We start from the raw sequence: 11,396 nt of genomic DNA, 5'->3' as shown, positions 1-11,396 counted from the left end.
TACATTTTTAAAAATCCATTCTTGCATTGAAAGATATTTAGATTGTTTACATATCTTGGCTATTGTGAATAATGCTGTAATGAGCATGGGTGTGCAAAAATCTTTTTGACAAACTAATTTTATGGTTTTTGGATATATACCGAGTAGTAGGACTGCTGAATAATACAGTGGTTCTATTTTTAACTTTTTGAGGGACCTCCAGGCTTTTTTCTACAATGGCTGTACTAATTTACCTTCCCACCAACACTGTGCAAGCGTCCCTTCCAGCAGACCCTCACCAACATTTATCTTTTAACTTTTTGATCATAGCTGTTTTAATAGTTGTGAGGTGATATTTCATTGTGGTTTTAATTTGCATATCCCTGATGATTAATGATGTGGAGCATTTTTTCGTATACTTGTTGGCTCTTCTAGCTTCTAATAATCCCAGCTTTTTATTGTTAAGGTGGACTTTCTCAGACTTAGAGATGATAGCTGCTTCTTGCATTCCCCCTCTTTGATACTTCAGTGTTGCCTTTGTGTTTTCAGCCTTTTAGTACCGATTTAGCTAATTCTCTACATTAATTTTTTTCTGTTAAAATAATTACTGGTATCACTTTCTGACTGGACCCTAATATATTGTTGTAGTACTAAATAACAATTTTAATATTGATACATACAGGGTTGCTTTGTAATTTCTGGTTCTGGCTTGTAATTTAAGTTCCGGCCACAGTGAACATGAACAGTGTGTCCAGCAGCTTTTCCTTGGAGGAAACACCCCATCGTTAATGCCTTGGTTCTAGTGGGGTGTGTTAGTCCATTGTCATACTGCTCTAAAGAATTACCTGAGACTGGGTAATTTTTAAAGAAAAGAGGTTTAATTGACTCACAGTTCAACAGGGCTGGGGAAGCCTCAGGAAACTTGCAATCATGGCAGAAGGTGAAGCAGAAGCAAAGCACCTTCTTCAAAAGGAGGCAGGAAGGAGAAATGCCGAGCAAATGGGAAAGAGCCCCTTATAAAATCATCAGATCTCATGAGAACTCACTCGCTCTCATAAGAACAGCATGGGGAAAACCAACCCCATGATTCAGTTTACCTCCACCTAGTTTTTCCCTTGATACCTGGGAATACCTACAAGTCAAGATGGAATTTGGGTGGGGATACAAAACCTAACTGTACCATGAGGGTAGTGGTGCTGCTAAAGTTGGTATCCCATCCCCATGACACGAGTGGACTTATAAACCACGTTGACCAATTAGATCTTCTCAATCCTATACTACAGAGATTGGTTGGGGATAGGCATGAGATGTAGTTAGGCCAATCACAGTCTTCCCTGGGACTTTTCTAGTAGAGTTGGTGAAGTTACAGTAGTGGGAGAATTAGAAGCTGTGGCAGCTAGCTTTCCACTTACCCTCTTGTTTGGAATTTTCTTCCACAGTAGAAGGAAATGAGAAAAGGAAAAAGGAGAGATAGAGGTAGAGCTAGAGCTAGAGCTAGATCTAGAGATAGAGATAGAGATAGAGCAAGTAAAAACAAACTTCATCTGAATTCTCATCCAGTCATTGATTATTAGTCACCCGGCACCTTCTCAGGCATCATTTTATTCTATTACTTGTAAGCAAAAGTTGTCTAACGAATATGCATCAGCAAGGGTCAGGTGAAGGTCTAAATAAACATTAGTGCTGGGCCAAACAACCATGACAACAAAATCTTATGTTGAAATAGCCAGAAAGCATATACTTCAAGTTGTAGAGCCTGTAATCAAGGTATTTTCATATTTATTATTTTAAAAACAAGCAAGAATGTATTGTCAATATTTAGGAGGCTGGTGTAGTCTTTTGGCTTACAAATGAAATCAGTAGAAAAGGTATTCTGTTGACTATTTATTTTTCAAGTTTTTTGGTATATTATTAATTAGTATATACAAAACTAATTATAATTCAGAATTTCATCTTGCTTGAAGGGATGTAGTGAAGAGTCGAAGAGTAACAATTTTTTTGGCTTTACATGTCTCATATGACCCATTACAAACCATTAGAGAGTCACATTTAATGTGTCAGTGTTTCAAAATAAACAAATTAGAACCGCTAACCTAAATTTAAAAAGTACCAGCTTTAGAGGTCTCCTGATACTTGAATTTTCAGTACAGACACATGTCAAGTAAATAGTTATTTCCCGTACACACTTCTCTTAAAAGCCGATGGTCTGTTTCCTTTCGTTTGACCTTGAGCAGCAAAGAGACACCAAGAAGTTCAGGAAGGCTTGTGATTTCTTCTTGGGGTACAGTTATTTTCCCTGGCTCTTAGAAAAGGTCCTGCTCCAGCTGTGAAAGAAACTTCTCCTTAGAGGTATGCAGCCAGACAGGATTTTTATTTCATCCCAAAGGCAAAGACTCCAAGAAATTGAACCTCAGTTCTGACTGTTCTTTCACCACTGGAATGCTCCACCAGAACACATCATCCACAGGTGATTTTTCTTCTCACTCTGACAGCATCAGCTGCCCCTCAGAGATCTTCAATGTAAAAGCCAGGAGGAATTCTAGCAGCCCACAAACTTTGTGTGATTTATGATATCCAAAAGCCCGTTTTTATTTAGTTCTGTTGCCATTATTTCCAAGACTATTTACATAAAGCTTATGGTCGAGTTGATGAAAATGAGGACACATTGCTGGATCTTGGGGTAGAAGTGTGAGGATCAGATGTCCAGTTTTCACTGAATTTTCCAGGCTTCCCCAAATTGGCTCTCTCAGATACGTTTTCCTCTTTAATCATCCAATAAATGTTAATCCTGCAATTTATTTTTATTTTAACATAATATTTACATATACAATTATATATCTGTTTATATTCATGCAACTGTGGTCGTCAGGAAAACTTGCAAAATGCATGACTGTGCTTTTTTCTTCTTTCCTCTCTGCCCATTATTTAATTATTTATTCCTCTCCTCCAATATACATATACCATGGCTGAGATGGCTGCATTGAGCTAGCATAATAGAATCGTGTTATTCGGTTTCTCTTATGGTCATATACAAATGAAATTTTTCTCTAGTCTTAGAGGTATTCATACTGATGTTCTAGTCCTTAATTGGGCCATGAATATGTTAAACAACTCATCTCCATTCTTTGATTTGGGTATCACTTTCTCCTTGTATTTTCTCTATCATTGTGGAAAAGAGAGCTGCGTCACACTTGAATTTACTACACTGTCTTTTTTCTTCAATTTTATATAATCTGTGTAGGTACATATTAGGTGTATATATTTACGGGGTGCATGAGATGTTTTCATACAGGTATGCAGTGGGAAATAAGCACATTATAGAGAAGGGGCCATCCATTCCCTCAAGCATTTCTTCTTTGAGTTACAAACAATCCAGTTACACTTTTAAGTTATTTTAAAATGTACAATTAAGTCATTATTGACTGTAGTCTATTAAATAGTCTATTAAATATTGACTGTTGTGCTCTTAAATAGCAGGTCTTATTCATTCTTTTTGTCTTGACGAAAAACCTTTCCCAATGGTTTTGCAGTTAACAGAGTGTTTCAAATTTGAGGGTTTTTTGTTGTTGTTGTTGTTATTGTTGTTAATCGAAAAGTGTTAGGAGATTCAAGGAAGGAAACAAAGGCTTAACCATCTGCATGCATACAATCAATTGAGTAAGCCACATGTTACAGTCACACAACCTTTTCAAACAACTAAAACTACATCTGAGTCACTTTTTTGCTGTATTAGAATATTTTGCTATCGTTGTTGTGTAGATATTACCATAATCAAGTAAACTAAATTGAACAATTCATAGTGTTTATCAGTATTTAGCACATAGTAAATGCCGGTCAATGTCAACTGTTAATATTGTCATATTAATTAGCCACCTTTAAAATGCTTGCCAGCACTTTGGGAGGTCAAGGGCTTAGGTCAGGAGTTCTAGACCAGCCTGGCCAACATGGTAAAACCCTCTCTCTACTTAAAAATACAAAAATTAGCCAGGCGTGGTGGTGTGCGTCTGTAATCCCAGCTACTCAGGAAGCTGAGGCAAGAGAATCATTTGAATCTAGGAGGTAGAGGTTGCAGTGAGCCATCCCACTCCAGCCTGGGCGACAGAGTAAGACTCTGTCTCAAAAAAAAAAAAAAAAAAAAAAACCCTTTACTGACGTGACAAAGAGTGATTTTCTTTCTTTTTATAATGAAAACTTTATATGTGAATTACAATTCATTTTTCCTGTATAACCTTCATAAAGGTACCCTGAAACCACTCAACACTGTACCAGGACAACTCATACCATATCAGATATGGGGGATGTATCTCATATAACACTTCAAGTTTCTTAAAACTGGTTTTCCATGCTCCAAAAAATATCTTTTAAGCATTCTGCATTATTTTACTCATTAAATTGTCTCTTCAGCATAGCAAAATTGAGCAAAATGTTCTCTTAAATATCCAGAGTCAAACATCTACAATAACGATCAAACAAGTTTGTCCTCTCTCTGAGGATAATGAAGTGTTCGCTAACCTGTAAACTTTATGTGTGCAGACATAGTGATATCATGTAGTTCACTTAGCCATAATACTTGATACGCACATCTCTGGGGATTATCTCTATGACTGAGGCACTACAAATATTATATACAATATGTAAAACTTTATTAAAAATAATTTATTTTCACTTGTGTGTTACCTCATTTTAAAATATAATGGGTGGTAAAAAGAATTTGTATATATTAAAAAAATTAAATGTTACATTGATTTTGCTTATGATCTTAAAGGTTGATTAAATTTATATATCATGGGATAGTTACATAACTTTTTAATAAAGACAAAGGAGTAAATGCAGTGATGAAGTTAGCACTACTAACCCATCATACAATGTAACTGATACTTCTTTTATTGCAATGTAATAATATTTAAAATATGGTAGTAAAACATAACTAGGTACTGAATATTGTCCTGTCAGAAATTAAAACTTATGTACATAGGGACTAAAAGTGCGTAAAGAATTATATCAAAAATAAAAATCTTTTGAGTAAATTATATTCATTTGTTTATCTCACAATTGGTATGACATGAGTTTTAAATATATAAAAATAGTTTTAAATGCCATACTGCATAAGATTTAATTTATTTATACCACATTTTATTTTACATTTAAAAAAAGACATTTTATTGGGTAAGAACAATTGATTTCTCTTAATAAGATTGTTCTTAGAAAACAAGAATGTCCTACTAAAATCATTTACTTCCCTTTTTAATCTATTATATATTTATAGATTTAAATTACACTTGAAAGTGTTTTTATTTGCATGAATTTCCGTTATAGCATATTGCATTTTGGTCACATTTGATTACCACATTCACAAACTACATGAGTGAATACTTTTCCCAACAAATTACTTCAAATATGGATGGATGTTTGATCATCCATATTACCAGTATGCATTAATTTTCCCTGTATCCTATCTAGCTGTCTATGTTAGGCTGTGATAGCTGACTCCTCACATGAAAATTGAATTCAGGTGGAAATTATATTGGAAGAAAATAACCCATAAAATACAAAATCCATTTATATGAAATACATAATTCAATACTTGGAAGTCACACAAAGCTTTGGGTGCATATAAGCAGATGCCATTGCTATTTATTATTCAAAGCTATAGAGATCAATAGTGAGCACAGATCCATTCATCTAATTAATGATAGATTTGCTAAATCAAAACTATAATAAGTTCTGGGGCTTAAAATATTCTTTAAGTAAGGAGTTAACATGTTCCTTTAAAAATAGAAAAGTTAGATAATTCTGTTACTATTTACGTTGGATTATATTGTCATCAAATTTATAAAAATAATCAACAGCATTTTAGTGAAAAATACCTTTGATTGTATCTTGGATCTACTGTGGGTACAACAAAAAGTATGACTCTAGTAACTTCAGAAACACTGACCTAACAGAAATATTTCAGAATCTAATAAAAATCGTTTTAAATCACAGATGAAACTACAATTTTTTTTCCAAAGGGCAAACCAATCTAATTCTAAAGAGAACAAATTCACCAGCTATAAAAGCTATAGCCAATTGCCCAGAAGTGATAAAACTTGGAAGAAGATAATTTAAATACTATAAATATAACTCAAAAAATGATGTAATTTTAATCCATTTTCATGAATTTCCAAGTAGCCCAGGAAGGCAGTTGAATATAATTTAATACGAAAAGGAGGTAGAGTTGGAGGTCTACATGTCTTTCTACCTTATGGAGAATCAACAGCAAATACTTGGTTCCTGGAATACAAGAAGGTCCGAGGATAGATTATTAAGAATAGAAATAAATGGGAGATATTAATGTAAATATTTCTATGTATATAGTTTAGTGCCAGTAAGGTTATTATAAATGCAAATATTTTCATAAAATGATGTAAAGGCTAAATATATATCATATGATGGTTGTCTTTACTGACCATTCTGTCAAAAAAAAAAATCAGGTTAAAAGATCCAAATTACACCAATTTAATTATTACATAAATAAACAGAAACTGGTTTAGGCAAACAAATCATTTCTCACTCAAGACAGCAAATCTTGAGGACAGGAGTTCGAGACAAGCCTGGCAACATGGCAAAGTCCCGTGTTTACTAAAACTACAAAAATTAACTGGACATGGTGGTGGACGCCTGTAAGCCAAGCTACCCGTGAGGGTGAGACACAAGAATCGCTTGAACCTAGGTGGAGGTGGAGGTTGCAGTGAGCCGAGATTGCGCCATTGCACTCCAGGCTGGGCGACAGGGTGCGACCCTGTCTCGAAAAAAGAAAAAGAAAAAAACAACAACAAGCACATGGGATATAGATGGAATATTTATTGATAGGATATTTATTGTGTATCATTTTAGATGCTGATTTTTTTCTGGAATCCTTAGACAAAGGATTAAAATCAAATATTCATCCTTTATGCCTCTCTTGGAGAAGCAAATTATTTTTAACACTTTGGCTGTTTTTTTTTATGTTTGTCCAGATATTAACTGTCATGTTTTATTGTTTTTCCTCATTTTCTGAGCTCTAATTTGTTGACCTCCTAAATATAGGAAGAATATTTAGCTCTTATTCATGCTCCACATTTTGTACACAGAAATAAATTCACAAATACGCAAATACACATAAACGCCCAAAATCCCCTGAGTCCCATAGCTTACCAGATTTATTGCATTATTATTTTTCATTAATAATTGAGATTTATATTATTTCATCTTTGTAAGTTTTATTTACAGATAATCTGTAACATGTAACCTCATTGCATTTCCTTTCTTTTATCATTATCATGTTGGAGTTGATAACTAAAGTAATTCTTATTTACTTAGTCCTTGCATTCATCCTCAAATCTTTGTCAGAAGTTTAAACTCCTCTAACATGCAATATATATCCCAAGGAATCTATTCACCCTTTTTCTTTTTTCTTGAGATCTCTTTCCTTGAATTGCCAGCCTTCTGCTTCAGTTTGGATTGGTTGATTTCCTGGCATGCCATAGGAGTTTGTTGATATTTTCTCTAATTTCTCGGGAATGCCATTCATCTATAACCTGGGTTGAACAATTAACTTCTTCAATCTCATGTCTTTCTATTTCTTAGGAGAAAATCCAACAGGAGTATGATGGAAAAACAAATGAGCCATGAATCCAAATTCTCCATGACATTTAGCCTGGAAGATAGAAAAGTGGGTGCCAAAATAGAAGGACACACAGTGGGCAATTTAATATGCTAGTCATATTCTATTAATCTGATTGATAAGAACTTTAAGACCATTTAGTTATTGTTAAATTACACACACACACACACACACACACATATTTAAATCACCTTTTAAAAGTTCAATATATTTCACAGTTTTAAACAAAAATTCCAAAGAATTTGATCCAGCTTATGCTAGAAAACTTAAAATATAGGAATTTGGGTAATCTATGTCTTTTTTTCAATTAGAAACCAAGAGATGAAATTGATCCTGAAGGCCTGACCTTGCTTTTAGAGCCCATTTATGTTGGAAATTTGCCCAGACTACTTTGGGGAGATAGTCTTACATTGTTAAAAATTCTTTACATATTTACCTTAAAAATATCACATTAAGACATAATTTCACCACAGTTAAAATGGCTTTTATCAAAAATGCAAAAAATAATGAATGCTGATGACGACATGGAGAAAGGGGAACATTCATACACCGTTGGGGGCAATGTAAATTAGTGCAGACACTAAAAAACAGTATGGAAGTTCCTCAAAAAGCCAAAAACAAAATTGCTGTATGATCCAGCAATTCTACCACTGAATATACATTATTAAAAAAGGAAATCAGTGAATCAAAGATATATCTGCACTCCCGTGGTCATTGCAGCACTATTCACAATAGCCAAGATAGAAAATCAATCAAAGTGTCCATCATCAGATGAATGGATAAAGAAAATGGGGCACATATATACAATGGAATGTTATTTACCCATAAAAAATGAATGGAATTTCATTATTTGCAACAACATAGATAGAACTGAAGGCCATTTTGTTAAGTGAAATAAGCCAAGCAACACTGTCAGATGCAACAGTGGAACAGTGAAAGACAAATACTGCATGTTCTCACTTATAAGTGAATGCTGAAAAATCAATCTCCTGGAGACACAGAGTAGAATTATGGTTACCAATGCCTGGGAAGAGTGGTGGGGCTGGGGGAAATAAAAGGGGCTGATTAATGGGTAGAAAAATTCAATTAGAAAAAATAAGATCTAGTGTTTGGTATCACAATAGGATGACTACAGCTAACAATAATTTATTGTAGTTTTCAAATTAATTAAAGAAGTGGAATATTCCACTTCTTTATGGAATGATAAAGAAGAAATGATAAATGATAAAGAAATGATAAACATTTTAGATGATGGATTTCCTGATTACCCTAATTTGATCATTACACATTGTGTCCTTGTATCAAAATATCATATGTACCCCTTAAGTATGTACAGCTATTGTGTATTCATAAAAATTTTAAAAATTAAAATAAAATTATTTTTCCACTGAATTAGTTAAGATTTGAAAAATTAAAGTATTGAATGATGGAAGAAACAGTATGGAGATCAAGATTTTAAAAATACTTTTATCTTTGAGTTACAAAGAGCTAAACATTCATATTTTAAAGGTAACTTACTTAGTTTGGGAATATAAATAGAATGAAAAGGAAACTAAAGCAATATTTTTGGAATATGTAAACTATCGAGAGTAGAATTGAATTTAAAAGCACATGAATACTACCTTATATTAATGTAACAAAATGAAAAGTACTCAAGTACAACATAAAATTGCAATTGGAATAAAACTCCATGATTTTAACAAAAGTATAGTTTTACAAGGGATAAGTGTTTAAAGATGATGTGTTGCCAATTCCTTCAGCATATTAATAGTAATCTCTCAAAAAAGTATTAATTTATAATGTAAGTTTAATAAACCTCATCTCCAACATATTCTTAAAGAGAAAATGTAGGAAATATTTTGTTGTAAATAATCAAGATACTATTGACTTATAAAAATATTGTATTAGTTAGTAGAGAAATAACATAAAGCAACTTGAAATTATGCAACCTGACCTCTTCTATATATTAACATGTGCACAAATTTTATTATACTCTTACACTTAAAAACATGTCAGATTATATATCAAAATTACGAGATAATAAAATTAGAAAAGTAATTTATCCATTTTTATACAAGCATTCTTGAGTTTATATTTTGGGCAAGTGATAAACTAGTATATCATTCTAATCTCCATGGTTTCATTGAAGACAAGGGAGGAATGTTTCAAGCTGAAAAGAGTCAACAGTGTCAGATGCAACAGAGGAACAGGGAAAGAAAACCTTAAAGACAACTGAATTAATTGGCAAGTCAGTCATTGAGGATGTTTGCCTGACAGTATCATTGAGGGGTGAGGTGAGAAGGCTGACTTCAACCTCCTCTTGTGCATGGGGGAGATAAATGAGAGCATTTCATGACAAATAAAATCTCCAGGAGCCTCGCCACGGAGGGACATAGACATTAAGAGATGTGAGAGGAGTTTGGTGTTTTAAGCTTTTTTAAAATTCTGGATCCAAATCACAATAGAAATACTAAAGTGCATTTAAAATATTTGTATTTTTGTTAATCATATTCAATACCATTTTTTCATGTGTAAAATTATTTGATATGTATCTCTAGCCATAAAAATTATTTTACTCAAATCTATTTTACTGTTGAATAGAAACAATTTAAAATTAGGCACTGGATCGTCCTGATCCGTATCCCAACCACTTTGGCTACTCATGCATACATACATATATGTATATATGTATACACGTGTGTGTGTGTGCACTTATGTGCTTCATTGTGTGTTGTTGAATTAAATTAGATAACAAGAATAAAATTGTGTATTCCCCTATCCAGATTCTCCCAGTAAACCTAATAGAAGTATTTTAACCTAATAGAAATATTTTAACCTGATAGGAATGATTCAGTAAAATGGTGTGGGTTGTAGACAAACAGGCATGTCAGGTTACTGAGAAAAGCATCCTTGCCACATATTTGCTTTTTCCTCGGTGTGTTACGGCATTTTTTTTAAAACCCCGGCATTTCTTTAGTTCATCATGTCATCAAATATTATCTGTAATATAAGAACAATTCACCATGCCAAAATATTTACCCCGCCTTATAAAATGATGTGGCAACCCAAGCTTTTCTAAGTACATTTAAGATTAATACATTAATTACTCGTTATCCAGGGGTGACTTAACATTGAGAATTGGCATGAAAAGGCATGCCTCCACTCCCAAACAAGGCTGTCCTTCAAAATATCCCCAATTTCAAATTAATAGCCAGCAAGACAGGAAGACCAGGAAGGATGTGGTAATTTCCAGAGGCCACTATATAAAATTGACGCAAACCCAGTGCCTTAAAATAACTAAAATTTATTCTTTCAGAGTTCCTGGAAGCTCGTAGGTTGCAGCAAAAGTGATTCCGGCTTTTGCCATTACATTTGATTGTATTTAGGGCCCATCTGGGTAACAGGAGGGAATCACCTCATATCATATCAAAATTCTTAATTATATTTGCAATGACACTTTTTCCGTTTAGGTCACATTTTAAAATTCCAGGAATTAGGACTAGATATCTGTGTATGACCATTATCCAATGTACTACAAAAGGAATTTTAAAAATGAATATTAGGGGGGATGGTAAGATAGGTCGAATGGGAACAGCCCCGGTTTGCAGCTCCCAGCGAGACCAATGCAGAGGACTAGGGATTTCTGCATTTACAACTAAGGTACCAGGCTCATCTCATTGGGACTGGTTAGACAGTGGGTGCATCCTGTGGAGGGCAAGCAGAAGCAAGGCGAGGTGTTGCCTCACCTGGGAAGCACAGCGGGTCAGGCAAC

Source organism: Papio anubis, chromosome 2 (genome assembly GCF_008728515.1).
Source record: "Papio anubis isolate 15944 chromosome 2, Panubis1.0, whole genome shotgun sequence".
In the NCBI taxonomy this organism is placed as follows: Eukaryota; Metazoa; Chordata; class Mammalia; order Primates; family Cercopithecidae; genus Papio; species Papio anubis.
This window is presented reverse-complemented; position numbering follows the sequence as displayed.